The sequence below is a fragment of the Syngnathus floridae genome, chromosome 6, assembly GCF_059516105.1.
Source record: "Syngnathus floridae isolate MCC-2025c chromosome 6, RoL_Sflo_1.0, whole genome shotgun sequence".
Lineage (NCBI taxonomy): Eukaryota > Metazoa > Chordata > Actinopteri > Syngnathiformes > Syngnathidae > Syngnathus > Syngnathus floridae.
Genome location: NC_142418.1, coordinates 18,498,055 through 18,525,062, shown reverse-complemented (window position 1 = coordinate 18,525,062; position 27,008 = coordinate 18,498,055). Strand labels below are relative to the sequence as shown.

The following is a 27,008-nucleotide window of genomic DNA, read 5'->3' as shown; positions in this document are numbered from 1 at the left end:
ACAATAGAAATAATAGACAAGTGATTTCAAATAGTATTCTAGTCGCTGGATATCAATCGAGGGATTTTCTTCTCCCTGATCTGCTTGGAAAACGGAGTGATTGTCCCACGCCCCCCCAAAGTCATTCAATGCTATTAGCAGATAAGCTAACAGCTAGCCAAGCTTCTTGTCCTCCTTTTTCGTCTGTCACTTCAAGAAGTATGACTACTAGCACTACTACTCGTATTATCGTGGTACCTCTGTTTTTTTGGGATAAATCCTATCCAAGAATTATGGCTAAACCAAAGCAGTACTTACTATAGGAAATAATGTCAATGTATTTGTTCCAGACACCCCAAAATGTCAACAGAAATACATTTGATAGGGAATAACTATAATTTTACAGACCAAATAAAAAGTACCAGAAAAATCTTCCAAAAACAAATAAAATGGTGTGTAATAAAACCAGTGTCCGCTCCTTGCGACCAGTCTGAGTCCAAGCCACTTCTACAGCTAGGCCTCCAAAAGGCAGCTCCCCCACCTGCCTGCTCGCAAGGAGACTCGACATCTCCTCTAATCTCCTCAAAACCTTCAGCTGCTCTTGGCCTTTCTCGCCTCCCCCCCTTTAGCCGCATACGGCTGATCACACCAATCAAGCTTTGATTTACAGTATTTACACCGACCGTCCTGTTTCCTCCGCTGTGGGAATGCGAGGAACGGAACGGCCCGGCCCTCCCTGCAGGCGGCATAAATGCCAACCAATCAGCGATGGCGGCTTGTTCCCCTTGGCAGGCTTCCCCGTGGTGGCTGTGATCACAGTGTTAACAACACGTGACCTGGCCTCACAGCCCACAGTAATTGAGGTTACATCCCAGGCAATACTTTGATGAATAATTAAAAGGGCAGAAAGAGAACTCAAAGTAACTTAGCCAGTGCCCTAGGGTCTAATAACGTGCTCGGACTGTATTAGGTAATCTATCCGCCGGTGCTGGTTAATGTCACAGCTACACGTACGCAGACATACCGCAGCAACACACAATTGGGTCAAGCGAAAGGCGACATAGCTGTATCATTGTCAGGTTGGGGTTCTCGTGGTATTCCGTCTCGTGGTATTTTCAGGTTGGGTCGTGGGCAAAATGGTGGAAGTAGCACGTGTGACTTGTTTTCGACACCTAATCAAAGACGCACTTGTGTCTTTATTTACTGTGTGCTACGCACAAATGTGGAACAAGAGCTACGTCGTGTCCTTGACACTTTGAAACCCGAGTGTGGAAACCCGAGTGGTGTTTATAAGTTGCCATTAAGCCTGCAAAGGGGATAGAGATTCACCTCCATAGCCGTGCCCGCCGTTAATGCCGCTAACGTCATTGGCAGAGTAACAGGGGTCGTTCGCACTATGCCAAAATATGACCTGTTTGATGGACTGCACCCTGAGGATAAGATTAGAAACTGCAGCTTACTGAATACTTCCTGCGCTGACTTTTCTTCTTTCAAATTTGCACTCCTAAACACAAACGTGCTCTGCCATCTAGTGGCATACAGTGGAATTACACTCAAATGAAGCAAAAATGGCCACAACTGGATGAAATAACTGGTTAACCGGATGGTTTTCTTCTTGTGCATGTCAGGTTATTGTGACCGAAGATTGTGTTTTTCCTTTCTTCCGCTTTAAATGGTAGAACACAAGCCGGCGATTGTACTTAAACGGAGCATTGGCACGGTTTTCGCAGGTAGTGACAAACACGGCCTCTTTCCGTTGTTAGGTCCTGCTGTGTCACAGCTCCGGCAGTGAGCAGAAAGAAGCTGCCAGTGTAGAATAATTAAGACCTGTGTGGAAGTGACAGGGTCACGAGGAGCTATGCGGGCTTGGGCGGGCGGCACGGCAAAGCTCGTCTTCTCAGCTGCTTCCTCTGTGAGCGAGCTGTCACGGCTCAGGCATATTTATAGCATCCTAGCGAGCACTCCACTCTCCCCTCTACCTCGCAGACAGATGTCACCTTCAAGCCACCGTATCTGGGACAAAACACAATGCTGTCAGCATTTCAACAGGACACACACACACACACACACAAAATCAAGTATTGGATTATTCGAAGGACGGCCATCAACTCCTCATTCGCTTTGACGTAGAATTTTTGCCAGCACAGCATCGGTTCATTTATTTGTCGATATTTTGAAAATTCTGAAGATTGAATTTGGTTCCGAAACAAACCGCGGCGGTAATTGAAGTGACCTGCCAAGTACTCGACTGAAGATTGAACTGTTTGTTGGGCGATTTTCTTTCGGAAATGCGAAAAGATGCAAATGGTAGCTTTCTTGCCAGCTTATTTTCAAGAATTGGTCCAAGGGTGCTCATTATGTCTCAAACACTGAAATGTTGTTTAAAATTACGCTTGTTGGATGTATTCCAACATGCACAATGATGACAGGGTTCTCCGTTATGGAGGAATGAGTGTGGAAAAACGGGCATTTTCTTAAATCATTATTATTTAAATCAATGCTTTTGCCTAAAGCTACAAGTAGGAGACTTTTTAATTTGACGCCTCCGATAAATAATCCATTTCACTGCTTTCTAATCCTTGTGTGTTGTAAACATGCAAACAAGGCCTCATGGCGCACAACAGAGACTCCCAAACTCATTTGAATTTCAACACAAAAATATACTCGGAGAATAAACACGGGGAACTGCGTAAAGTGCGCGAGCGCGTGTACGTCATTGCGGTGGTGGACTGTGTCGCTACTTCAGATAAGCGACAACTGGGCCTCGCTGACTGAATGTGTTGACATAGCTTTAATTCAGCTTGATACCAGACACCAGCAGTCCGTCTGAGCCTCTGAGTGCCGGCCGGCCGGCCGGGGTGTTAACCTCTCAGAGATACACACTCAAAATATACAAACAGCAAGCTTGACTGGCCAGCGGGGATTAAAAGAACTTTTGCGCCGTTCGCACACCTTCCGCTCGCTCTTGCACCCGTTTGCAATATACTAAGTTACTCAAATACATCAACGGATCACTTCGTTGAGGAGAAGTCGTTTGCGTTCATGAGCTGCTAGCTAATAGCGTTGTCAGAATCTTATTCATCTCTCCGAGAGGCTCCTTTTCCGTCCGTCAAAGGGGCGATAAAGTTCAGCGGCGACGTACGGACGTCTTTTATAGCTGTGTGATGCAATTTATAAACGTGGCTATGATTTGATCCTTTAACCTTAAACAGGTTGCTAATGTGTCAGGGCATCTGGCATGCGGTGTGATCTCAAGGCCCGCGGATGAAGTGTTGGTTACTCAATATCAGCATTCCTCGCAGGCCATGAGCCCGCCTCTGCCAAAGTGGCTTTCTTTTACCGCCGCAGCGGCGATAATCGGTTGATGCTTGCTGTCGGAGGACGTGGCAGGGAGCGGCTTTCCAGGATACGCGATCGCCTTGCTGACAAGTAAGGCTAACCCCAGCTGCTAGGTCGACTCCTCTGTCACGAGGCGCTCTGGTGGGCTTAAGGGGAGTGGCGACGGGATCCTGCGGTTAAAAAAAAATATCTGTGAGCCCCTCCAATCAAAAGAGACGCGTGTTCATTTGGTAACCAATAGCAGAGCTTCAATAAAGCCCCCCCACGTGACCGAAGCGGCATCCGCGCGACAGGCCTCGGTGACCACGGGATAAAGCAACAATCAGGTGCTACGTTGTTTAAGTGCGTTAGCTCGGATTAGACCGCCATTGACAAATGTCACAGTAACCTTCCGTATGCAGTCCGTGCTCCCCATTGGGCAAACAGCATGTGCAGTACACAGGAAATAAAATTAGCTAGCAGGCTATACAATTACAAATCGTTTGTTATACTAAATATTAAAACCACATTTGACAAAACATACAAGCTCAAAATTGGTTACACATGACATAACACTATTTAAATGCAAAATGCACTTGCCCATGGTAAAAGAGCCAAAATCATTTGGAACAAACGCTTGTTAGCACCTGAACTCAACTCTTCAGCGTGATCTTGTGGTCGCCATCTTGTAGTCCAAAATACATCCAATATAAACAAATGTTCCAGCAAAATACAGTTATCGGAGGGGAATTGACTGTCCCGACTTTTTCGGTTTCCATCGACTCACGGTGAAACGTTTGATGAAAAGAAATGAACTTGAAGATATCATTCATCAAGTAATATTCCGACGGCTCATTTTGTAGATCCCAAGCCAACCCTCACGAGCTGACACTCTATCGCATATTCTCTCAGTCAATTTCAAGTGCTGATGTGCCGAACGACGATTCTCTCGCATACGGTTAAATTACCGATGAAGAGGCCCGAAGAGCCGCACTCCAAGGGGGAGGGGCTCCGTTCACCGCCACCTTGCACGGGAAATGCTAATGTCTGGCTGTCACAGACGATCGGTCAAATCGACTGGTTGAAATTAGCAGAGCGGCTAAGACTGCAGTCTGGAGTCGCTACAGTGATGCTAACTGCTTCATTTGTACTAGGTGAGACAGAGATTTGGCAAAAAGAACGAAAAGAAACTGAAACTGTGCGCAAGTGACTTCAATTCTAAAGCTGAAGTCAATCTTGATCTTTTATTGAGGCCAGTCTGACCTTCATTTTTCTGTTTATTGACATTAGGTCAGTCTCGAAAGCTTTAAATTCATTCATGGAATTGACACATGCCCTTCTCCCGTGGTGGATGTGCTGCAAAAGTGCCTTGCACCTTGTGCCATCTGTTCCTCTGGTGGGACATACTTGCTACTTCACTTACTAGCAAGTGCTACGCCGGCTACTGTTTCTCCAAACAAGAGCAGGTACATATTGTACCTGCTTCAGAAGCCAATGTGCTCTTCAAGGAGGCTCTGTTGAATTCACTGCCAATTGACATCATTTATCTTTATTTAAGGCATAAATAAGGGCACAATTAAAGAACTTCCACTGTGCCAACAAAACATTTTTTTTAATATATATATACAAGCAAATGTTCCATGACTACATTTTTCACATTTCATGAAAAAGTGGCCAAGAAACAGTCTAGTGGTCATGTGGAAACAATGTTTGTCATCATTTCTGCGTTATTAAACGGGCTTACTTGATCCAAACTGAAGATTATAATTCTGACTTCATCGCACTGTAAATCTTTGTCTGTTGTTACACACTTAATAGTTTCACGCTTCTGACAGCTCACACTAGTCCCAAATCGTAAAGCTTTCAGTAAGTATGGCAGTAAATAAGAGATGAGCATTTTCACTCTTTTATTAATTACACAATGATGATGGCATCTGACAAAGATCCTCCCTCCTTCCCTCCCTCCGGGGGAGGCCCGCGGGGCAGCGGCATATTATTATCGCCGCTTGTCACATTGTCAACATAGTAAACATGAGCTACTACTTCTCGCTTTGGTTTATTCATGCAAGCTTAGGCGTCTTATGGATTCATTTGTCTTGTGCGGGACAACCTCAATTTCATTCTCCGTCTAATCTTGAGTACCTTAAACCGCCAATTAAGAGATGAGCCTGACTAAAATAATGACGGAAGAGACGATACGAAGTGATGATTGATGAGAAGTTCTCCAAAAGGAATTAAGATGATAGTATCTATGTTGAGTTCCGGTGAGGTAGGAAGAAATGATCCCTTGATGGCTTGCTTAATTAGAATAAGTGAATCCCCCACTTATATGGAAATTGCTATATGATTTTTCATTCCATGATGTGCACGCGCATAATGATGGCAACCGTGGCCATTCTCATCATGTTAATGAAGAGCGCTGCCGCTTAACACTTTGGCTGGACGAGAGGAACGGAAAGGAACGTTTTGTTAATTGGACATGGAGTGCTGCTAACAATAAGCTATGCATGGCGAGATTTGCCTGGAGGAGCCGGTGCTCGCCCGCCCGCCCGCCCGGCCGGCCGGGCGAGCTGAGGATTTGTTATAATTGGCTCAAAGATGAGGAGCTCAAGCCAGCTGTAAGCATTCAGACTGTGACAGTGGACTCATATTGGCTTCTCCTCGGTGAAAATGAGCTGAAGATTCGCAGCCTCGGGAGACATAATACATGTCACAGTCTACAATAATGGTTCATTTGAAATCATGTAGCAGCCCTCTCTCTCGCTCTCCGTATCCTTCTTGGAGTTCACTTCCCCTCACTCTCAGCCGTTGGTTCCCTGTCGCCCGCCCATTCATCCTAAAAATGCTTTTCATCTTTCCCTGCCTCCACCCCCGCGCACCATTAGTCCCATCCCTCCACGCTCTAACGACCAATTGCATTTCCTCGATTTTCTCTGTAGCAACCATTATTATCATCCCGGAGCTAATGTTTGAAATTCAATTGCAGCAATCCATATCCAGGCCAAATGACGGCGGGGAGGGATTCCCAACATGAACACAAACGGCGTCTGTGGAGCAAAGATAAAAGCAGTTGGCTCCACATATAGCCCAGGTAAGAATTCTCCAAACAACGCCTTCATCATATATGCAAACGGAAATGCTTCGACAATGCTCGACCTCCACCAGCCTTAAAGAGTGTACTGATTCATATTCGTACATTCATAAGAGTGCGCACGCTAGCACGCACGCACACGCGCGTGACCTGAATTGCTCTCTTTGCAGCTGGAGAAAAACTGCAACTCGGCCTATTAATGTTTCACAACACGGCATATCTATGTCTGCGCTTTTTTTTCCTTTCTTTCACGCCAAGACCACAAGACCGCCAGAGGGAAGGCGAGGTTTGGTTGAAGGTTGGGTGTTGAGACACCGACAATATTTCCCCCATCTCACCGCTCGCGAGACTCAATCACATCTGCGCCGTGCTTTCATGAATTAATAACGGGCACTTTGGAGGCCAGGCAGGAACATGGTGACCACATGCTGATGGAAATTTAATGAGCAGCACGGGGACCGCCATGGCACCGCCGCGTCTCCCGGCGCAATAGGCCATGTCCCCGGCCCTCCCCGCAGAGGCGCGGTGTTTGGGCTCTCATTACCTAGATAAATATATCTGCCCCGTAGATCAGCCCCCCCTCCAGCTTCTTCCTCCTCCCACCCTGGGGATGATATCACGACCCTGATTACTGTGCCCTGCCCTTGGGAGGGAAAACGGCTGGCCTGGCCTGGAATCACAAGAACACAAAGATCGGTCTCAATTCCGCTCTCTGCTAAATCTCAGCCGTGACAGCAGCTGAGCCCGCCGAGCGTGACGCAGGTTCAGGGTGGTCCGGGCTCAGATCATCCAAAGCCCACCATTACGATTGTGCGTAGGCAATGACACGCAGTCAGTCATCACAGAGGTTAGTATAGCTAACGGTGGGAGGCCCCGCCCCCTCGACAAAATGTCGATCTCCCTATCTCCCTCCCTCCCTCCCTCCCTCCTCCTCAACCCACTACTCCACTGATGAGGCTCTGAGATGCAACACGCTCATTGATTTAAGAGCCACCGCAGACATTGATTTGAGATGGCCGAGGTAGCGGGGCACGGAGCTTCCTGTCTGTCTTAATGACTGGATCAAATGCATCACACCTCGTCAACCGGCCGCTCCAATATTGATTACGCTCCAGACCAAATCCAATCATTTGGAGTAAAATGTATTCCGTGATCCTTTACTTCATTTCTTTTGGCTGTGATCCTCAATTTGTAGCAAATCCACTGGGGATTGGACTTAAACACACGCAGCAGCTCCCTGCTGACAAAGGACCATGCCTGTGTAAATTCAGTCATGGTTACATATATTTATAATGTATATACGGTAGTGATACTGTACATACTTGTAAAAACAACACTAGCCGCCAATCTAAATCTTTAAATTCAAAACAAAAATGCTACCACAAAGAGTATTCAGTCATTATATGCTTGCGAAAACATTTGTTTCATAACTTTATCTCAGCCGTGTGGCTTTTCAACTAATTCATGTATGTTAACTCTGTGCGTGCACCACACTGCCCCTGGAGGCCAATGCGCAAACAGCAGGAGTAGTACATACAGTATATTTCATATTTGCATCAAGTGGAAAGGGATTAGTCCAAATACCGTACACTGTATAAAAACTCAGTCAAGTAAAATTTATTCCATGTTCAAAATGTAGCCTTATAAAAATATTAAATAGGTGAGATTTTGAATTGAGAAATGCAATCATAAGGAGGCATAGTCTTCAAACATTGACATTTTACTGCCGCTGGCATACACTTGATAATGACATTATTTCAAGTTCTCCGCCGTGGCGATATTCCAATTCCAACATGACTACAAATAAGTCCCGCCTAGCCAACAGAACAAGACAGCCACGACATGCATGAATCTAAAAGTGTTCTGTTTGTGCATCTGTATTCCAAGTCGCAAGCCAAAGCTGGCTTTTGGAAGCAGATGTAATGAAACGGGAGGGCCTGGGCGAATCCCCCCGTGCGCCGGGTTCTCTTGGTTTCCCGACGTCTTGCACCTCTTGCTCTCATGTTTATATAAGAGCGCGGTCTCAATCATTCTCTCCAGCTGGTTGAAGGTTACTCGGGGCACGAGGGGTAACAAATGGGCTCTGCGCGCCATCTGAGAGCTAGCGGGGCTGAAGGCTGGATGGATAATGGCCTGTCATAATGGACAATATAAGCAGAACCCTCCTGAGACCAGGAAACCAAAGAACAAGTAGGCTGAATTATTCATGGTTACCATGGCGGCCCACACAGCTGCATTGCATTAGGCTCTTCATTAGCCGCGCCGTATTGGACCCAAAAAAAAAAAAAAAAAAATACCGGCAATATTTCCCATTGAGAGAAGACATTATCCTAAGCTCTCGCGGGGGTTGACTCCTCGCTTAAATGCGCCTGAGTGCTGACCTTCGTCACCACGGTAATAATGTGCTAAGGATTAAAATGCGATTCCATCCACGACAAGAGCTTCTCATCGGAAAGATGGCTGCACGGCGACAGCTCGGGCTGCTCTGACATTGCACTCATTTCCCGCTAATAAGACACTTAACACGGGGCCCTCTCGCCTCTCAGCGCAATGACACACACACAAGTAGGAGGGAGGGAGGCAAAATTGCTCGCTGCAAATGCATCTGTCACTCACGTTAGATGTATCAATGAGATCATGTGGAACGTGCCGGAAAAACAGACCATGGCGTTGTTTTCATCTCGATAATCATTGAAATGTAATAGTCAACATTTTAGGCATAGCTGTGACACTTAAGTTACATTTGATGATCAATAATTGATGATCAAGAATCGTGTCATCTGGAATTTGATAGCAAGGATGGTTAAGCTGTTTTGTTGCCACATCAATAGTCCAAAGTCAGAGGTAAGGTAGCCAAAATGTTTCTAATAGTGGAAGGGTGCATATTGCATGACAAACGGAAACGTGTCACCTCCAAGTCGCCAATTAAGCACGCGTGACCTTTCCATGCATAAACAACATGCACATATGGACATCAGTCAAAGGCGCGCACGCGCCGGGGATCCAATTTCAGCAATGATCACGAAACACGAGCGGCTATTGAGAAGTCAATACATCGTCATCTTAGCGAAGATTGTTCCCCGAGAGTGACGATATTGATCCGTTCGTGCGCTTACCGGTTATCGACCCGGCCGATAATAACAATCCCTCACAAACAAATATCTTTCATATAGTCGAAACATTTATTGAAAATGAATCGTCACCTTGTTGGGTATCGATCAATTTTTGCTTTTAAATATTACATTTAATCAAAGCCTAGCTCAAACTAGCCCAAGCACTTTCAGAAGCACCGACCTCCATTTATAACTCAACATTTAATTCCGACAGTCTTTTCCCACATTTTATGGCTGCATTTTTCAAAGAAAGTCATTGCGCAATATTCTCTTGGGTCAAATATCAGCGGACTTGTATTCATTGCGCCTCCACACCGCAACTCTTTAAACCGGCTGAATTTATTTGTATTACTCGGAAGTGATTCAAATAAAGGCCTTGTCATATTTAAATTTGGCTGTAATCCCTTCATTTGATGTATGCTTCCAATAACGCGCAGCAAAACCTATTGGAAAATACCAATTTCATATTCATAATCCTTTTTGAACTGTAAACTCCATCTGTAGTTTAAAGTGATGACTCATTCAAAGCATCATCTTAATCCTTTTTTTTCTGCAGCTTAGGCCTAACACCGAGGGGAACGGGGCGAAATTGAAAGCTGCCGTCAGTGCAATAAACCCGATTCGGATACAAGCAGAAGGGCGGGCACAATGTCATTCTCATACAAGGGCACAAAAGTGTGTCCCTCAGCGCCCAGCGTGCCTGCCTGCCTGCCTTCCTTCTCATGTTTGAGTTCCTTTTTCCCGTAATTTCATGCTACAACATCGGCGGTCGAGTATTGTTTGCTAACACTAACCACGTTGCAATTAGCGTCAGTGCGTTTACACGCGCTGTTTAGTTTTGGCGTAGTTGAAGACATTCAACACCATGTGAACATAGCGACTGCAATTAGGAGCGGAAAGAAAAAGATCAAACCCGGACGGGACCCTGATGGATGATTCATCAACACAATAATACACTTGTTGCTTGCTTGCCATTGAAGAGGTCATGAGCATTTATGCTTGTCATCTCTTTTTTTGCTTTCCACAATCCTATTCTGCTGTTTTTTTTGACATCATCCATATTGGCAGCTGCTAGCTAGCTTCTAGTGCCATACAGCATGATGCACCTCTCCTGGGTAATCACACCCACTCGCCCTGATTTTCATTGTGCAAGAGCTGACATTTGTGCTGCCAAGTGGAGGGGAGGAGAGGAGAGGGGAGACTGCAAAAAAAGCTTGCACTGAGCCATTTTGTCTTGTAATGCCAGTTTGATCCTCACGGGGCAGTGTTGAGATAAAGGAGCAACATTTTTTTACGATATGTTGCTCATGATTGATTAGATGATTTTTGTCGGGGCGCAACAATTTTGATATGTTCACTTTTAAGGATTTTTTTCGGATTCTCATGCAAATCCCATTCTATCAATGAAATTATTATTAATGCTAATGCTAATACCTTTGGGTTATCATGAAGGAAGAAAAACACAATTGTGAATATTTTATTGTGGTGTGGAATGTAGTCACCATTTTACTCAAAATCAATATATAAAAACATAATATATGAAAGCCAATTCCCCTTTGTGACTGTTGACTTCCACCCGGGCTATATGAAAGGAATTAGAGCGATTTGAGAAATCAAAATAGTGCATTCATAGCTATACAAATTATTATGAATGTTAAAAATAGTTACGAATCCTGGAAAAAATGGGAACAAGAATAATCAAATCTATCTATTCTTTTTTTGTTTGTTTTTTTAGCTTCAGAGCAGTGTCAAAGATCCTTCAGTGTCTTTTGGGAGCCACTTGGCTGAAATACTAATGCAGGCAGGCGGCTTTGCTTGTTGTGATGCCTTTTGACCTGTTGGCTTGGAACTGCCTCTGGCTACTAATGAGAAGGCTCAGTCAACCACACCAATATCAACTCTGCATAACAAGAGACTCGCAGAACAATCAAGTGAGTATGTCCCGGCCAATCAATAATTCTACTTTATTTTGCAATCCATAATAAGGTAAATGAACTTCAAGGGTCAAGGTGAAACCTGCAGATTCCTTCTATATTGATTTTGTGTATAAACACTAGCTAGACAAGGTGGAGCATTACTTTTTTCAATGCATTCATTACCAATGAATGCATTAAAAAAAATGACATTTGTATGTCACAATACCTCCTGTGATAGTTAGCAGATCCTTGTTTGCATCTGTTTTCATGTTGTGTGGTGATGAATTGAGCACCGGGTTAATTAGCAGCGAGAGCTCATCTCATTAGACAGCGGCTGGCATCGGTGCTGAGTCGACAACATGCGAGTCAGAGTGCTGATGATACATTCCTTCGCAGACCTTCCATTTATCGACAGTGACCACCTCGCATTTCAGACGGCTTACGTCTAAATTGTGCTTTTTCGTCTGCGCTTAAAAACTGCCTTTCAAAGATGTCATTTTTATGCCTCTGCTTGTTTTTATTGAAAGTCATTAAGTACTGAAAATCTTGACAAATTTGTTTTGCATTTTTTTAACCACATGAGCTTTGTCGATAATAGTCCAGCATAGATCATTTTAAAAAAATGATCCCCCCATCCACCTCCTGGATGTCTTAATGTCTCGTGCATATTCATAGCTTTGTTAAATTTCCCATCAAAGTGGTTGGCAGGTCCCTGGCGTGAGCTGTGCCTCATTTTGCTCCATGAATCATTCATGCTGTTTAGCTCACAGTTGTTTGGGTGCATCTGGCTAAGGGAGGCGCGAGACGAGGCCAAATGGAGAGACCACATGGCGGCTCCAGATGTTTTGCTTTTGTATACGCACAGCTCATAAAAAAGAAAAAAAAAAAGCAAGCATTACCACCTGAGCGTCCTCACCATCTGGGGCAAGAACCACGAAAAGCAGCCCATCCTCCCCAGGTGAATTCATGCTGACATTGTTTCAAAACATACGAGGTACTTTCAGGCACATCGAGACAAAACAAGTTAGCAATGACTTGATCATCAATGATGTCGTTATTTAAAAAGGCAAATTGAATTGCCTTCAGAAGTAAACAACTGTTGACAATTTCCTTTCCTGGTTAAACAAAGACAAAATAATTAGAAATGCTTCGTCAGGCAACAAGAATGTAGCCGCTACAGTTTGACAGGAAATGTTCGACAAACCCTCATTAGGCTTGCATCCCTACTGCTGAGTCAGCAGCATGATATCAGACCAAAAAAAAAAAAAAAAATGCAATTCATTTGACAGAATGCAATGCGCTCTTAGATGCTTATGATGAAACATTGCAAAATCATATAAACAGTATACCGATCCCTGAGGGATACCACATGCAATTATTGCCAGTGTTTTCCTATTCATCTTATATTCTTGAAACACAGAGGAATAGGCAAACCATTGTCCAATGACAAAAGTGTGTGTGTAGCTCGTAAGAATCTAAAACTACAATAATTCGAGGTGTCCCAATTTGCTATATCGGCCGCCATAGAAATAAGCTAACAATTCAAGAGGCACATTTTGTTGCTGCTTAGCTACCAAAGGTAAAGTAATATTTCCTCTTCTAAGATCCGAAAAAAAATCATTTCTTCAATGTTAATCACCACCGGGAATAAAGCAGTCGTCACGATGTCTAAGAGCCGATGTTGAGTTTTTCTACAAAGTTTCTAAATATCTGTCAGAGTGCATAATTCCGAGTTGTTGTGAGCGAGGGCCTCGGCTTCCGTGTTGGGCCCCTGTACACATCGCAGCCGTTCCCAGATCGCTGCCACTCTCAGTCAAATCATTATTTAGTCCTTTTGTAAGCAAGCAGTGTCCCAGATCGCAAATTAATCTTTCATACGTTTCCAAGATCCAGCCCTCTGTAATCCCGACACAACAAAGCGCAGCAAGAGAGCCTATAAATTATTCATTCATTTCTCATGAAAGCCTTTCGTTATGTCTGTCATGTTTCACTCTTGCGAGGAAAAGCCATTGATCCTTGCCTTCTCCGTGACAAAAAAGAACAAACACGTGACATCACACGGTCGCGCATTTCTCCACGCTCGCGACAGATCCGAGGCAAAGGCAAAGAATGTGACGCCGAGTGCATAATCTCGACACGCGTTATGTCTGTAAACGCGTCGCCGCGCTCTTAACTAATAGCCGCAAGTGCCACCTGAGGGAAAGCCTCCCGACTCAAACACGCGAGGAAGTCACCAGCGCCTTGCCAGAAATCATTTTTCCGCCGCCGGATCATCTAATCGGCATGTCTGACGTGTCGACTTCATAATGCGGCGCAACGGGATGAGGAAAACAGCGTTGTTAACAAGAAAATGCTTTAAATCACAAGCGCCGAGTAAATTTCGTGTAAAATATTCATGTGGAAAGTGTGTTTGTGTACAGGGAACAAAGGGCGGCCGGCGTGTTGTACATCTGACAGAGCTGCAGGCCACAATCTCTCTGTGTGTGTGTGTGTGTGTGTGTAACATGTGGGGAGGGGAGGGGGAGAGAGCGCTTTCATTTATAATGTATAGAGCTGCCAGAGAAGAGGTGTCGGGCCTGCTCAGGTTCTGTGCTGAGCTGAGCCTCACTGGCTGGTCTTCAGCTCAACCTGAGCACTTGCCTTATTTACCTTAAAAGCTTTCCACTTGTTTGGAAAGGCAGGCTTAATGGATAAGACAGATCCGATTCCCTTATACCGGGAATTTTACCAGAATAGATGGAGTCGCACGTCATAAGTTTACTTTAGTGTCTTGTAAGCGAGGATGGAATCACTCGGAGCACTCGATGTTTTTTTTTTAGGGATCTTGGTTCTTGTGGCCGTTAGCAAAACCGCGTACAATGAGGCACTCTTTCTGATGCGTTGGAACTGGGATTCATCATTTTTGGACTCGTATGACAAGATATCTTTTATGATGTTTCCCATCTTGCTAATCGTCCACCTGTATAAAATGTCTAGCCGTACAACATTTAGGCACCTGCGCCTTGCTTTATTTTGGTCTGATGTCATTCTGTCACATTCCCCAGCTGCTTTGCCACGACACCAGCGGCACATTTCGAGCGTCTTAGAGAAGAAGAGCGGCGGGTGCCGTTGTTGGCCCACTGGTCTCCTCCCTTCGCCTGTCAGTGCCAGGCGGAGATGAGCCGCTGGCTGTGTGTCTGCGTGTCTGTGTGTCTGTCCCGCTCCGTGCTTGCGCTGTTGTTAATCCTGCCTGTTCTGCTTTGTCAAAGCTGCTGTTTGAACAATGGAGCTGTCTTTTTGTCCGCTAATTTAGGAAACAAACATTCGTCTGCACGGCAAACAAGCTCTCTCAGGAAGTGCTATTAATAGGATAATTAAGCAGATGGTAATGAGCAGGATTACTGCTAATTATGACAAGATTTGTTTTGGCATTTGCCTGAGAGGCAGCAGAGTGTTAAAGTCAGCGCTGCATCGAGCGAGCAGGCGGCCACCTGAGTAAACATGCCGGGATGCGATTTTTTTGATTGATCAATTTACAGATTTAATTCCTTCTAAAGAATGTAAAAATATTAGGACTACGTCCTGGACAAACAAGAAAATGAATGGATGAAAAGGTGACTCAAACAAAAAGCAAAGTCAAATGTCATGCAAAAGTGGCAAATGATTTCTTTCAATGCATTTCAAATATTCGAGTCTTGCCGCGTTTCTAAATGTCTGAGTGATTTCAGGCAATGACTGTAAAAACAGCCATTGTTATTCAAAGCCAAATGTCTCACCCGCTGAGGGCAATTTAAGATTTGATACGTTTTCCTTCAAGTGGCAAACAAGGGAAGCAAATCTTTATCGTCAAACCCGAATCATTCTGTGATCACATCTTCTGCTCCCTTTGCTAGCTACAAAAAGGGAAAAGTCAAATCTGCCAGAGTTCTCGCAATACTTTGTCATTCGCACATGCGGCCAGCCAGACCGTTCGTTCCATCTCGGAAGAGCAGTCGTCCGACATGAGATTCAATCAGAAAGTGACAACAAACATGCCTGGTTGAGGTGAAGGGGAATCTTAATGCGATTCTCGCTAAAGCTCAGACAGTGAGCCGCCTCCATTAAAGCTTGCCACGCGGCCCCGATAAGACAGCTGAGTCTGGGATTTACAGCTTTGGCTTATCGTCATCTTCACACACTGTCTCACCGAGAGCAAAGTACACCGCCCCTAAATCCTCCGCGACCGCGAACCCAGTTTGTCTTTAGGCTCGGGGTGCGGTCCAAATCGGTACTCGCAGGTACTCGGTCGGCTTAGGTAGGAGCCTCGGCGCCCGACGGCCCAAAAACGCCAACGTTTCACATTCCGTAGCAGAAGCTGGGCGGAGATTATCGCGAGGAGAGCGAGCGAGCGAGCGAGCGAGAGTACTGTTTCAGAAATAAAATTGCTTTTATTCCAGCCAACATGTGTTCTGCGAGATTAACGCATAATCTTACAACGTTTAATAAGTGCCGCCGCTTTGTGGGCTTCCGGCTGAGGCGGTAAAAGTGGAGCACGCCTGCTCCACTTTAAATCCTGTTTATTGAATTATAAAGAACCTTAAAGGATCACCAGTGTGACTCATGCGTTTCAATACTTTGTCGTCGTCGTCGTCGGATGTCCAAAAAAATGTCATCTGTTTTTTTTTTTAATTTGACAAATTCCTTTTCTAAATATAAAAGATGGATTGTGCAAATCCATACCAACGCTCAATAACTGAAGAATTAGCGAGGGTGCCGAGCGTAATGAGCACTTCATGTAAAACCAAAGAGACAAAATGAAGACGGTTTGCCCCTCAACTATCTTCCGAGCATGAGGCCATACTGGAAATCCCCAACCTCAATTTATGTAATCCAAAGCCCTCGCATGAACTTCATCTTGAGCTCCGGCTTTCAAGGCGTATTTGGAAGTTAAAGTCTCAGATCAGATTTGGACAGATTAGAATTAAGAGTTGGGAGTCTGGGAGGGGTGGATATGAGGATTTGCGCTGCTCCGCGAGACGGCCTTGTCACTGATAAGTTATACTGAGCCGCCCGCGGCTAAGAGGATTGGTCGGACTAATCCGAATCAAAAGACATACCATGTGAATTACATCTCCAAACAGGTTCGCTGACAAAGATTAGGAACGTGCATGTCAATCCTGTCATACTCTACTTGCTGCTGGAAGATGAGCCAGCAAACGCAAACATGCGCGTTGTAGCCTGCTAGCTAGCCAACTTGCTGCCTAACGCCCGCCTGATCCAGCTGGCCGACCAAAATCTGCTTCTTTGATTGCACCCGGCATTTTAATGTTGTGGAAGATCAAAGGAGCAAGTTCAGTTGAGATCACCGCCGACGTTTGAAGCGAGAAACCTCAAACTGGCGACGTTTGACTACATTTCTTGAATCGATTATGGCGAACGTAGCTGTGGGTTAATTCATCGCCGTTTTGCCTTAGGATGGTCATTTCAATGAATTGATGACATTTCTCAACTGCTGAGATTGCCGTGAGCCTCTCTAGCCCAAATTACCGGATCATCCGACACCCGCGGACTGTCGTAGCCTCCCCGCTACTCATTTTCTACCAAGGCATCTGGCGCCATGCGTGACAATACGAGGCTTTCTGTTAAGACGTCAAAGAATGTTACTCTGCAGTGGTGAAAGAAAAAGAAAAAAAAAGAGAAAAGCTTTTCCTTGCTTGGCTCCCTCTCCAGAAGCACTGAACAAACAAGACTTGTATCCCTGGCCCAGAAATGCTTCAAAGAGCACATGTCTGCTGGGACTGGCTGTGAAATGTAGAGCAGTGCTGGCTGCTTAGGTTTGCATTTCAGCCAGAGTAAGCTCTTAAGAGGACTGCGGAACCCTGGGCGGGCAGAGCGAGCTGTTAAGCGGCCGGCCAGAGTGCCAAAGCTCTCGCGCAGCAGCAGCCGCGTCTTCACACGGCGGGCGCAATTGCGGGCCAGTTTCATCAATTATTATATCATCTATTCCCGTCCGCGTGATCAAAAAGACACGTGAGCCCGACTTACAAAGTGAGAAATAATGCCACGCTTTCAAGATAGAATTCATCTCTTGGCCCTTCCCGCGTACCGACCGGGAAGAGATGGTCGTTAGCTCCGACCCATCCCATCAGGGCTTGCGAAGAATGCAGCAAAGCTATTTTGTTGCCGATTGAATAGATGGAAACCGCCGAAGGGCACGCTGTACAGTAAATGGAACGCAAGCAGTAAGAGAGAACCAACGGAAGGAGAAAAAAGAAAAAAGCATCAGGCAATTGTGCGCAAGTCTGCGCAGCGCTACGGAGCGCAGCGCAGCGCTACGGAGCGTGCCCAATAGAGGTCTCTCACTGCACTATAACGGCTCATAAAGCCGCAAATGGTATTTCCACTTCATTCAGTCTCAAGGCCGGCTTCCAAGCAGCTCTTCAACGTTGGAATTGAACCCATTAGCAATCGATTAAAGGACCAGCAGGCAGTCACTACTCAGCCGGAGGGGAGGGGGAGGGGGGGTGAGTTGCCGTGAAGGCCAACCGAGGCTCCTGGGGATTGAGGTTCAAATCTTTGTTTATGTTGAAATCGTGGCAAGCACGCTAACCTCTACATGGCCCCCCTGTGGAGATGAGTAGCTTTTTTTTTCAGGCGGTTTTAAGTATTGCAATTTGTCATCATCCAATTCGTTTTTTGGAAATAATTCCATTGTATATATTAGGGCTGTAAAAATACGATCGAACATAATCCAAGTTTATTTCTAGCGCGCATGTTACACCAGCTGCAGCTGTCATAAAGTACAACTGATCAATTCTATTTCTCGTTTTCAGAGAAGACACCAGAGGCGGCAAATCTGTTGACTGAGATCACCACTCAAATTACACCCCAAGGTAAGATTGCTTGATATATTTAGACATCTCGCATAAAGTCATTTTAGTTGCTACTGTCTATTCTTTTGCACGTAAATCGTTTTTAGCAATTGAAATGAAAATCCGCTCCACCTTTGTTATGCAGAGCCCGAGCGAGCGAGCGCTTTTGATGGACGTTTCACGTCATTGTTGTGCAATGGGCGACGCATGCACATCCCAAAGGGACATCTGCTTTGCTTCACGGGCTAACCAATTTGATGAAAATATTCATAAGTCCAATCGAATCTTGGAGCCGTGGATATTTACCCAGACCATGAGATATGAATGATGAACAATCTGACCTTTGCGAGCAGATTTGAATTTCAATCAACTTTGTGCAAACCGACGCACGATGCTATATGAAAAAGTAGAGTGGTTCCATGTAATTAGCTCGGGCTTACAACAATGTGCTCTGGTCATTAGCGCGGCTCCGTTGGGCAAATAATGAGCAGAGGGAGGGGGGGGGGGGGGAGGATTCATTCAAGTGTATAAAAACAGAATTCATCTTTCCCTCCAACGCTGTCAGCTTTTATTCACGGAGCCGACCTTTGTCTGCACCGGCCTCATAACTGACATTTTCAATTACACTGCAAACAACTTATCAATATGCATGGATTTGCCAGCCAATATCTGAGCAAACACAGTCGTTTGGCGAGCGGGGGCGGGGGAGGAGAAATAGGGCAGACGTGTCAAGGTCAGGATTTGGTTAATGAGGGACGGGCCGCGGAATAATTGAATGGGCTGAGCGATATCGACTGTTGAAGCAGAAGCGTTTAAAGCCTTGCCGATCGTTAAGGAAAATCCTCCCGGCGCTTTATGTTGCGTGGCAGTAATTTATGCACGGCCATCCAAGCGGGTGCCCTACGCTTGATGGCGCCGACGGCACAAAGCAATGAGTGGATTAGCCTAGCGCGCTTTCCAAACGCCAGCCGAGCGTGCAAGTCATCGCTGCGGATGAAGCGAGGGTGCAATTCTTTGAAATGCACGGCTGATAAATGGCGAGGTGCTGATGATGCGCTTTGGGCACCTTGCACAAAAATGGGCAAAAACGTGCGCAGAATGCCAAGGCTGCTGAGATTGCTCGCTCGGGCGGCAAAATGGGACGTGATGGACGGGATGCGCTTTCTGTAAACATGTGACTCAAAGGACGACATCGCGTCAATACTTCGCTTTGGTTGTTTGTTTACGCTGTATGACCCTTGCGACCAGTCCTGGGTGTATCCCGTATGTCCCCAAAATGTCCAGAAGTAGCTGATGCTGTATCAAAAGATACATTATGATTCCCACTTGTTACATTACATGAACCTAGATTGAAGATACATTTCTTTGTTCGCCAAAGGTCATCAGCCCGTCGTGTGCTAAACTGAGGCTAACGCTAGGCGCTAATGCTGCTAATGCTGCTAATGCTGTGAGACGGAGAAACATGTCTAGTACTATTAAAAAGCAGGACACTGCAGAGCCTCCAAGCTCATTTAGATCAGCAGTATGGGAGCCATCATCTCGAACCTAAAAGTACAACTGCAAAGCTGCAACGATCCCATTGATGCTATCCCGTGCTAATGGCAACATTCCTTTACCCTGCCCAGAGTCTTCCAAAAGCTCATTTCCCAGTGCCTCAAAATGCTTAATCTGCACCATGAACTGCTCAGCAGTTGTCGCGGCAACAAGCAGTTCTCGTGCCTTGAACGATCTCACCGGGTTGAGAGCTGCCGGGGTGTGCGCCTAATCCCTCCATCCCTCCCTCCCTCCCTCCATGTAATTACGGCTCCTTGCAATGACCACAGCATCTCGGTGCGAATCAGATTAGCCGCTATAAATCGCTCTCGTTTCTCGCAAGCCCATCAAAGAATTCCTTATCTCCGCCCAGAAAGCTAAACAACACCGAGACAGCACGCCCGCCCGCCCGCCCGCCACCTTCCGCCCCCCTAAAGACACAGCCTGTTTATTTGCTCGGCGCAGGAAAGCAAGCCTTTTTCTTCATCGTACACAAACCGGCCCGCCCGCCCGCCCGGCTGGGTGGGTGGCCAGAAAGGAGGCGGGGCCAACCACATGCAGATAAGCACTTCCGTCACGTCTCCAGCTTCCTCACTGCGTCATTCCGAGCGCAACAACGTGATGTAAATAAAAGGTCGGCGGACGTGATGGAGATGTATTACGCCTCCCCTTCCCGTCCAATTTATTCCTCGGGTCCTACATTTACAACTTTGAGAGAAGAGGAAGCGGGCGGGCGAGGGGCGGGGGGCTGAGAGGAAATGCGGCTCTTCAGTGGGAATAGAGACAGGCTAAAGTAAAGAGGGGGAACAAATGAGGTCTGTGATCCTAGCGGTCCCCCCCTTCCTGGCCTCTTGCCCCCCTCGCAAGCCCCAATCAGGCTGAAGCAGAGCTCTCAGCGTGACAGCCAGGCTTTTGTTGCTGGCTGAATGGAGGTTAAATATCCCTCCAAATCAGAGCTCTTTGGCTTTCTAGGCCCATCGTCTGACAGCAAGTACCTTTCACATGCTAATGCACGTGGTTTTTTTTTGGGGGGGGGGGGGGGGGGGGGGGGTTCTTTCTTTTCTAACCATGGCTGGACAGTGGTATCATGCTAGAGGATGATGAATAAAGCGAGTAAATGCACCCCCCCTTCAACTTTCTTTACTCACTCTTTTCTCTCATCGCCCTTCTTATCGCCATCACTTCGAACCCCCCCCCCCCCCTCTGAACGGGTTTAAAAGAGCACAGATGGTCTCTCCTGACCTGCTATTCATCATTTTGTCAAACGCTTTGTCACAATAATAGTCCCCAACAACAAGCTGGAAGATTTGATTTGTTTCTATTGATGAAGGCCTGTTCATTTAGCCAGCGTCTCATTAGGCTTAAAAGCACCAATTAATTCCTTTTGTTCTCATTAAGCGGCTAATTCCAAACATGAAGCGTCACGACCAATGAGGAGCCCAAAGCCAGACAGCACAGAGCCACTGGAGCGTCAAGCAGGTAGGCAGCCAGGCTGGCAGAGGGAGAAAATTGCATCGTGAGCCAGTGAAAGTGCTTGAGCAAAGGAGAGCCCTGACAAAGGCTTCTGTTAATTTGGACACAAACTTAACACTTGACAGCAACTCATTAACTGCTGGAGATGTCCCCCACCGCCTCGTCCATCTCAAGGTTATCAGCATGCTTGGAGGCACTTTTCAGAATGAAGGCTACTCATCGGCAAATCGTCACACGTATCGTTTTCATCGAACCACATTCAAAACTGGGTCAACTCAATGCGTTGGCCGAAACGCACTATTTGGATTAATATTGAATTTTGCGGAATAAAAATGAAGCAGATTGTTGTCTGCTCATGGCCACTTAAAGCTATTTGTTGAATGAAGCAAATTGACAAACGCATCAAGAACAAATCAATTCATTCGTAAATTACTGGAGCAGCTGGGACGGACGGACGGACAGACTCCAGTTAGCGATCTAAAAAATGGATCTTGTGTTTTGGGTCTGCGCAGTTGACATTGTCCCACAGCTCTCAAGCTCTTCTTGGATCAAATGCAACGCTGTAATAACAGGAGGCATCCATCCGCCATTGTTAGTGTTTCTCATTGTGGGCGATTGGGTCGATGCGGAGATATTTTGCAAGGCTGTTTTCAAGTGAAACATGGACCGAGAAGAATTGAGCTGCTATTGTGCAGTGGAAAAGTGCTTTCTGTATTAACGCTGAAAATGGAGGCCAGGTTTTTTAGTGCGGACCGAGTACATGAGTCACAGACCAAATATTTGGGAAGTAGAACACAATGTTGTTGTTGTTGTGCACATTTTCGACAGGGCAAAATGGACTCGCTCCGCTTGACTATGAGCTCGTCGAAGCTCCCAGCCAAACATCACAAAGAGTAATAAGATTTCCAACAAATTCAATACTTTCTCATCATTAATGATGGCGTATCACATGTAAACCTTGTGTTTAGTGGACTAAAATGGCGTCTGAACTTCCAAAAGACGCCAAATGGGAATCAGGATCGAGGCCAAAGAAACCTATTAGGATGGCCATTGCTTGCAGGTGTACGGATGAGTGTTGCGATCGTGCCAAACACTTTCAATTCAAAATTTCAAAACATGAAAGCAAGCAAAGTGGCGAGCAAGGCAGTCTTTTTTTTCTTTTTCTATCTGGTGCCTCCGCTCCATTATCAGAGTGCAAGTTGTCATTCCGGCCAAGGCTCATAATATCCAGAGATTGCTAGTTTGCTCGCCGGACAGCAGCGTCCAATTTGCCGCAGCCTTGAAGGATCCTTCAGCCTCTCCCGACAATTTAGCCAGGGAATTGCCGAGCGTTGTCTTTTGTCTGCCGGAGACACGGGGCAATTATCCGGCCCCCGGTAATGTTTCCCCGACTTTAATCTCCTGGCTGAGCGCGTAAAGCGGAATGGGTCGTCGGGTTTCAGAGCGCCTCTGGGTTCTATTAACACACAACGGCTGTTTCTGCTCGGCCGAGAGAGAGACCAGGGCAAGCTGACAGACGAACGGATGCACGGACGGCTCTCCGCTGGGCTTTTAAGGAGAAAACATGATTATGTCATAATATATTTTTCAAAAGAGATCCAGTCCAAAGATTGCTCGTCTGTCTTTTCAATCAAATCTGCTTTTGCAAGGCTCGCCGGGAATACGGCCAGCGACGGATGCTTCGGCGGACAGCAATAAATAGAAACGACGTTTTACGAGTGAGAAAACAGACTCGGGGACAAAAAAAGGAGGCCGGGATACACTTTCTGCAACAATTGAATCGAATGTTCTCATTGCCCCGGAGACAAAAGAAAATAAATTGCACTTTGTAATTCTTCATTTATGAAAAGCATCCCTGCTTGCTGCTATCTATTATCGACTGAAACAGGAATTTAGTTTTGGTTGCCAGCACAAAACATTCAAATTCAATGAAAACAGAACGCAACTCAACAAAAACACATTTGGAACCATAAAACCAAAACAGATGACACGCATTCATTTTGACAAACAGGTTGAACAGTTTTCATTTGCGGTCCTGGCACAGTTGGGGAGGAAAACTCACCCCTGACATTTGCGGAATATGAATGAAGCGGCAAAATGCGCACGTTTGTATCCATCTCAGGCGGCGGCCATTTTGCCACTTCCGATCCACTGAAAATGACATCACGCTTGCTTAGGGCTCAAGTCACGCCTAATTGACAAATGGCTAGTTTCCAATGACTTGTGCTTCATTCTTGTATTTCAAATGTCAGTTCAACAAATCCATATTTGGAGCAGTATACCTGTAATATGTGTATTTGGTTCCTCTCTTTGTATTGCAGTAGTCCGGGGTGTTGACCTGGATGTGGGCCAGAAGCGGGCTCTCAAAGCACTTCACGATGATTGGAGTGGGCTACTGCTCTGTCGTCACTCAGGCTGGCTGGCTCTTCCTGGGAAGAAACTGTTCTTTTCACCACAATATGGGTTCTTCTTTGCTTCTGTTTGTGGACTTCCTTCATGCAGGTGTCAGCGTAAATAGGCAATCAAAAACATTTACTTTGTAATACAGAAAGACATTTTTAATATAAAATGACAGAATATAAATAGGTTATTAATTTCATCCAAATCAAAGAGGCAAATGTAAACATGGGCGCAAAATGAGGCCAAAAGGAAAAACAAGCGCCTGACACTGAGGCTACAGCACATTTTGCCGAGTAATTAGTCTTGTTGCCTTATTACCGCGCCTTGTTCAAAGAATGTGTGTGGAAATCAAGTCATTATGTTGGCATATTTTGCAGCCTCCAATTCTTACCTTGGGTCATGAAAAATAAACATTTTGGCAGAGCTTACGTCTGTGTTTGTTACAGATGCCGGCTAGCGTCACCTCTGATTATGATCATGACATGTCGTTTGGGAATCACTTCTTGAAAGTAGTTTCCAGGTCATTGTTGTGCCAGTGTTATGTGATTCCACGGAGTCAAGTGCAACATCAAAAGCACATGTACAACCCCCCCCAAAAAAAGTGGTAGTCTGACCATAGCAGCAAAAGCAATCCAACCTAATCCAAATGAATCCTGTTTTTTTTTTGCAGGCTTCTTCATCCTGGTTGGAAGCTGATGGCGGCTCGCCTTGACTGACTGCTTATCTTCTGCCCGTGGTCGTTCGTCGGCTGTTCGGGCCTGGTCTTATCAGGACCCGGCCTGCTCGGATTGGAGGGTTCGTGGGAAGTAAACATAGAACCTGTCCTTTGCTTATCTCCACCCAGGAGGCTGTGTGTGTGCGTGTGTGTGGAGGATGGAGAAAGAAAAGCCTGTTTCCATGACAACCTCTTCCTTCACCCCCCCTCTCGAGGAGAACCCTGGTGGTCTTTGTGTAATGCGATTCCACTAGAATGCACCGTGGATTAGAGCTCCGCAGCCTTCGGGCCCAAGGCAGGCCAGTGAAGACATGATTACCCAGATCAAATGCTGTAATCACTTGGCACTGGAGGCTTTCACATCCATTCCAGATAAAACCTCAAACTGGCAATGCTCAGGTGATTAAGGGATTATTATTCTGCATTTCACCACGGTGACGACGGTCACTCTCGCTCCCCTGACGTCAGAAGAAAGGTTGTGACCAGAACCCAGCGGCGCTCCGTGTATTGACATTCAACCACCCTTTAAATGTTCCTGAGGGTCTTGTCTCGGCTCCAACAATCCGGTCACAAGTGGAGCGTGTTTTTATGTTTGCTGTACAACTCTCAGCATGGGCTCGTCCATGAGAACCCGCTGAAAGCTCTCGAGGTGGATTCGGAAGGCGAGGCAATGACCCGAACCTCCCTCCCTCCCTTCCTCCCTCCCTCCCTCCCTCCGAGTACGCGCCAATAGACACTCGGAGGTACGGGGAGATATTCCACTTGTTTGATTAAGTGAGGAAGAAAACTGTACTTGAGCAAAAAGCTTAGGCTACAAACGTTGGAGGAAGAACACACTTGAGCCATGTGGGAAAAGAACGACTATAGCCACTAACAAATGAGCCCGTGAGAGCGGGCCACGGCGCTTGGCTCCATGCTGAAAGCATCCGGCCTCGCTATTGTCAGCTAACAACAACATCTGTGAAGAGGTAGCCGTAAGAAGGAAGGGCTCACACAAAAAGTCCTAGAGGAGCCCGGCTGCCGAGGCCATTCTACTCATCCGCGCTCCAAAGTACTTGTCTACCAAAAGCCCACTTGAGAGAATGTAAGAGCGCTATTGCGTCATATTTCTCAAGTGTCACTGTAAAGTATTCCAAAAAACAAAACAATGGCAGCTTTTAACGCCACTACCATATGCTGATTTCAAACTTGGAGTCATTTCTGTCTTCAAGAGGCCGTGCACCCACCCAGAATGCTTTCCTCTTATGTTTGCGCTTCTCCAGAGACACTTGTCAACTCTTGCCGCCATGGATTGACTGCCATTTCCTGACATTTGCTGTCATGGAATAGAGCAGAAATACTAAATATTCTTTCAATTGTATTTCTTTTGTAAATGAAAGTGACAGTTTTTGAAAAAAGGTTTTAGACAGTGTAAGGAATAAACTATTGAAAGTGATTGTGATCAATTGTGATTGTGATCCCCTCCCACACAACGCAACAACGGGGAGATGATGCTTCTCTTTGGGTAATCTTCATTTTACAACACTTGTAGTAGTTTTTAAAGAACGTGTATGCATATAAACGCCTAAATATTGTTATCCAATATATGTACTGCAATTTCACATTAGATTGCTGGTTTGAAATTTACTTTTAATATTATTTACAAATAAACATTTGTTAAAACTTGTCTGGTGTTTTATTCCTTGTTTTTTTTTATTCGCCAATTAAAACATAAAAATCAGACATTTGGTTAACTGCTTTATATGACAATATGTGTAGTAGGTACACCTCATGGACACTTCAATAGATACACTACACGAGGTAAGAAAAAAAAAGAATAAATAAATAAAGGGTTAATTGCACAATAAAAGCACATAGGTACATTTTTACACCTGGGATCGAACCAAGATCTTATCGAGCAAGAGCCCGTGTCATTATCCAGTCGGCTATGTCGACTTGGAAGCTCGCGGTCTTCTGCACTGCTTTGTACTAGTGATGTGCATTCCAGTTAATCTTTAGTATCGGTTCACCCAAAATACTTGTTCAAAAGAATCGTTCACCGAATTGTTCACTACACTTTCTTATTTATTTATTCTTTTTTCTTTTTTTTTTACCTCGTGTAGTGTACCTATTGTAGTGTCCATGAAGTGTACCTAATCACAGGCCACTTCAAGAGGTGTACCTAATGGAGTGTCCATGTGATTGCCTCGTTAAGCGCAGCTGCGTGAAAACTTTTAGCCACTTTCACGTTCAAAAAGAGCTAAAAGTTTTCACGCACCTGCACTTAACGAGGGAATCACACGGACACTCCATTAGGTACGCCACCATTTTCAAGTGTACCTATTAACAGGTCACTTTATTAGGGAAATATCATGGTCAAAGGTCACAGGTGTCAAGCTCTAGTCCACTGGGCCGCGTTCCAACATGTTTTCCAAGTGACCCTCGTTAAGCGCAGGTGCGTGAAAACTTTTAGCCACTTTCACGTTCAAAAAGAGCTAAAAGTTTTCACGCAGGTGCGCTTAACGAGGGAATCACACGGACACTCCATTAGGTACACCGCCATTTTGAAGTGTACCTAATAACAGGCCACTTTATTAGGGAAATAACATGGTCAAAGGTCTCAGGTGTCAAGCTCTAGTCCGCTGGGCCGCGTTCCAACAT

At 45.6% G+C, this 27,008-nt stretch overlaps 1 long non-coding RNA gene across 2 annotated transcripts in view; it reads left to right on the top strand.

The window, feature by feature from the left end:
* Window positions 1-26,034, top strand: part of LOC148397094 (uncharacterized) — a 38,423-nt gene extending 12,389 nt beyond the window's left edge. Inside the window, exons 4-9 of one of the 2 annotated variants that reach the window (XR_015859190.1) lie at window positions 6,284-6,388; window positions 11,237-11,432; window positions 18,209-18,268; window positions 21,179-21,259; window positions 23,575-23,755; window positions 24,324-26,034. This is a non-coding gene — a long non-coding RNA (uncharacterized LOC148397094). The remainder of the gene's footprint in view (window positions 1-6,283; window positions 6,389-11,236; window positions 11,433-18,208; window positions 18,269-21,178; window positions 21,260-23,574; window positions 23,756-24,323) is intronic. The other variant, XR_015859189.1, reaches the window with a different exon arrangement.
* Window positions 26,035-27,008: the final 974 nt, after the last annotated feature.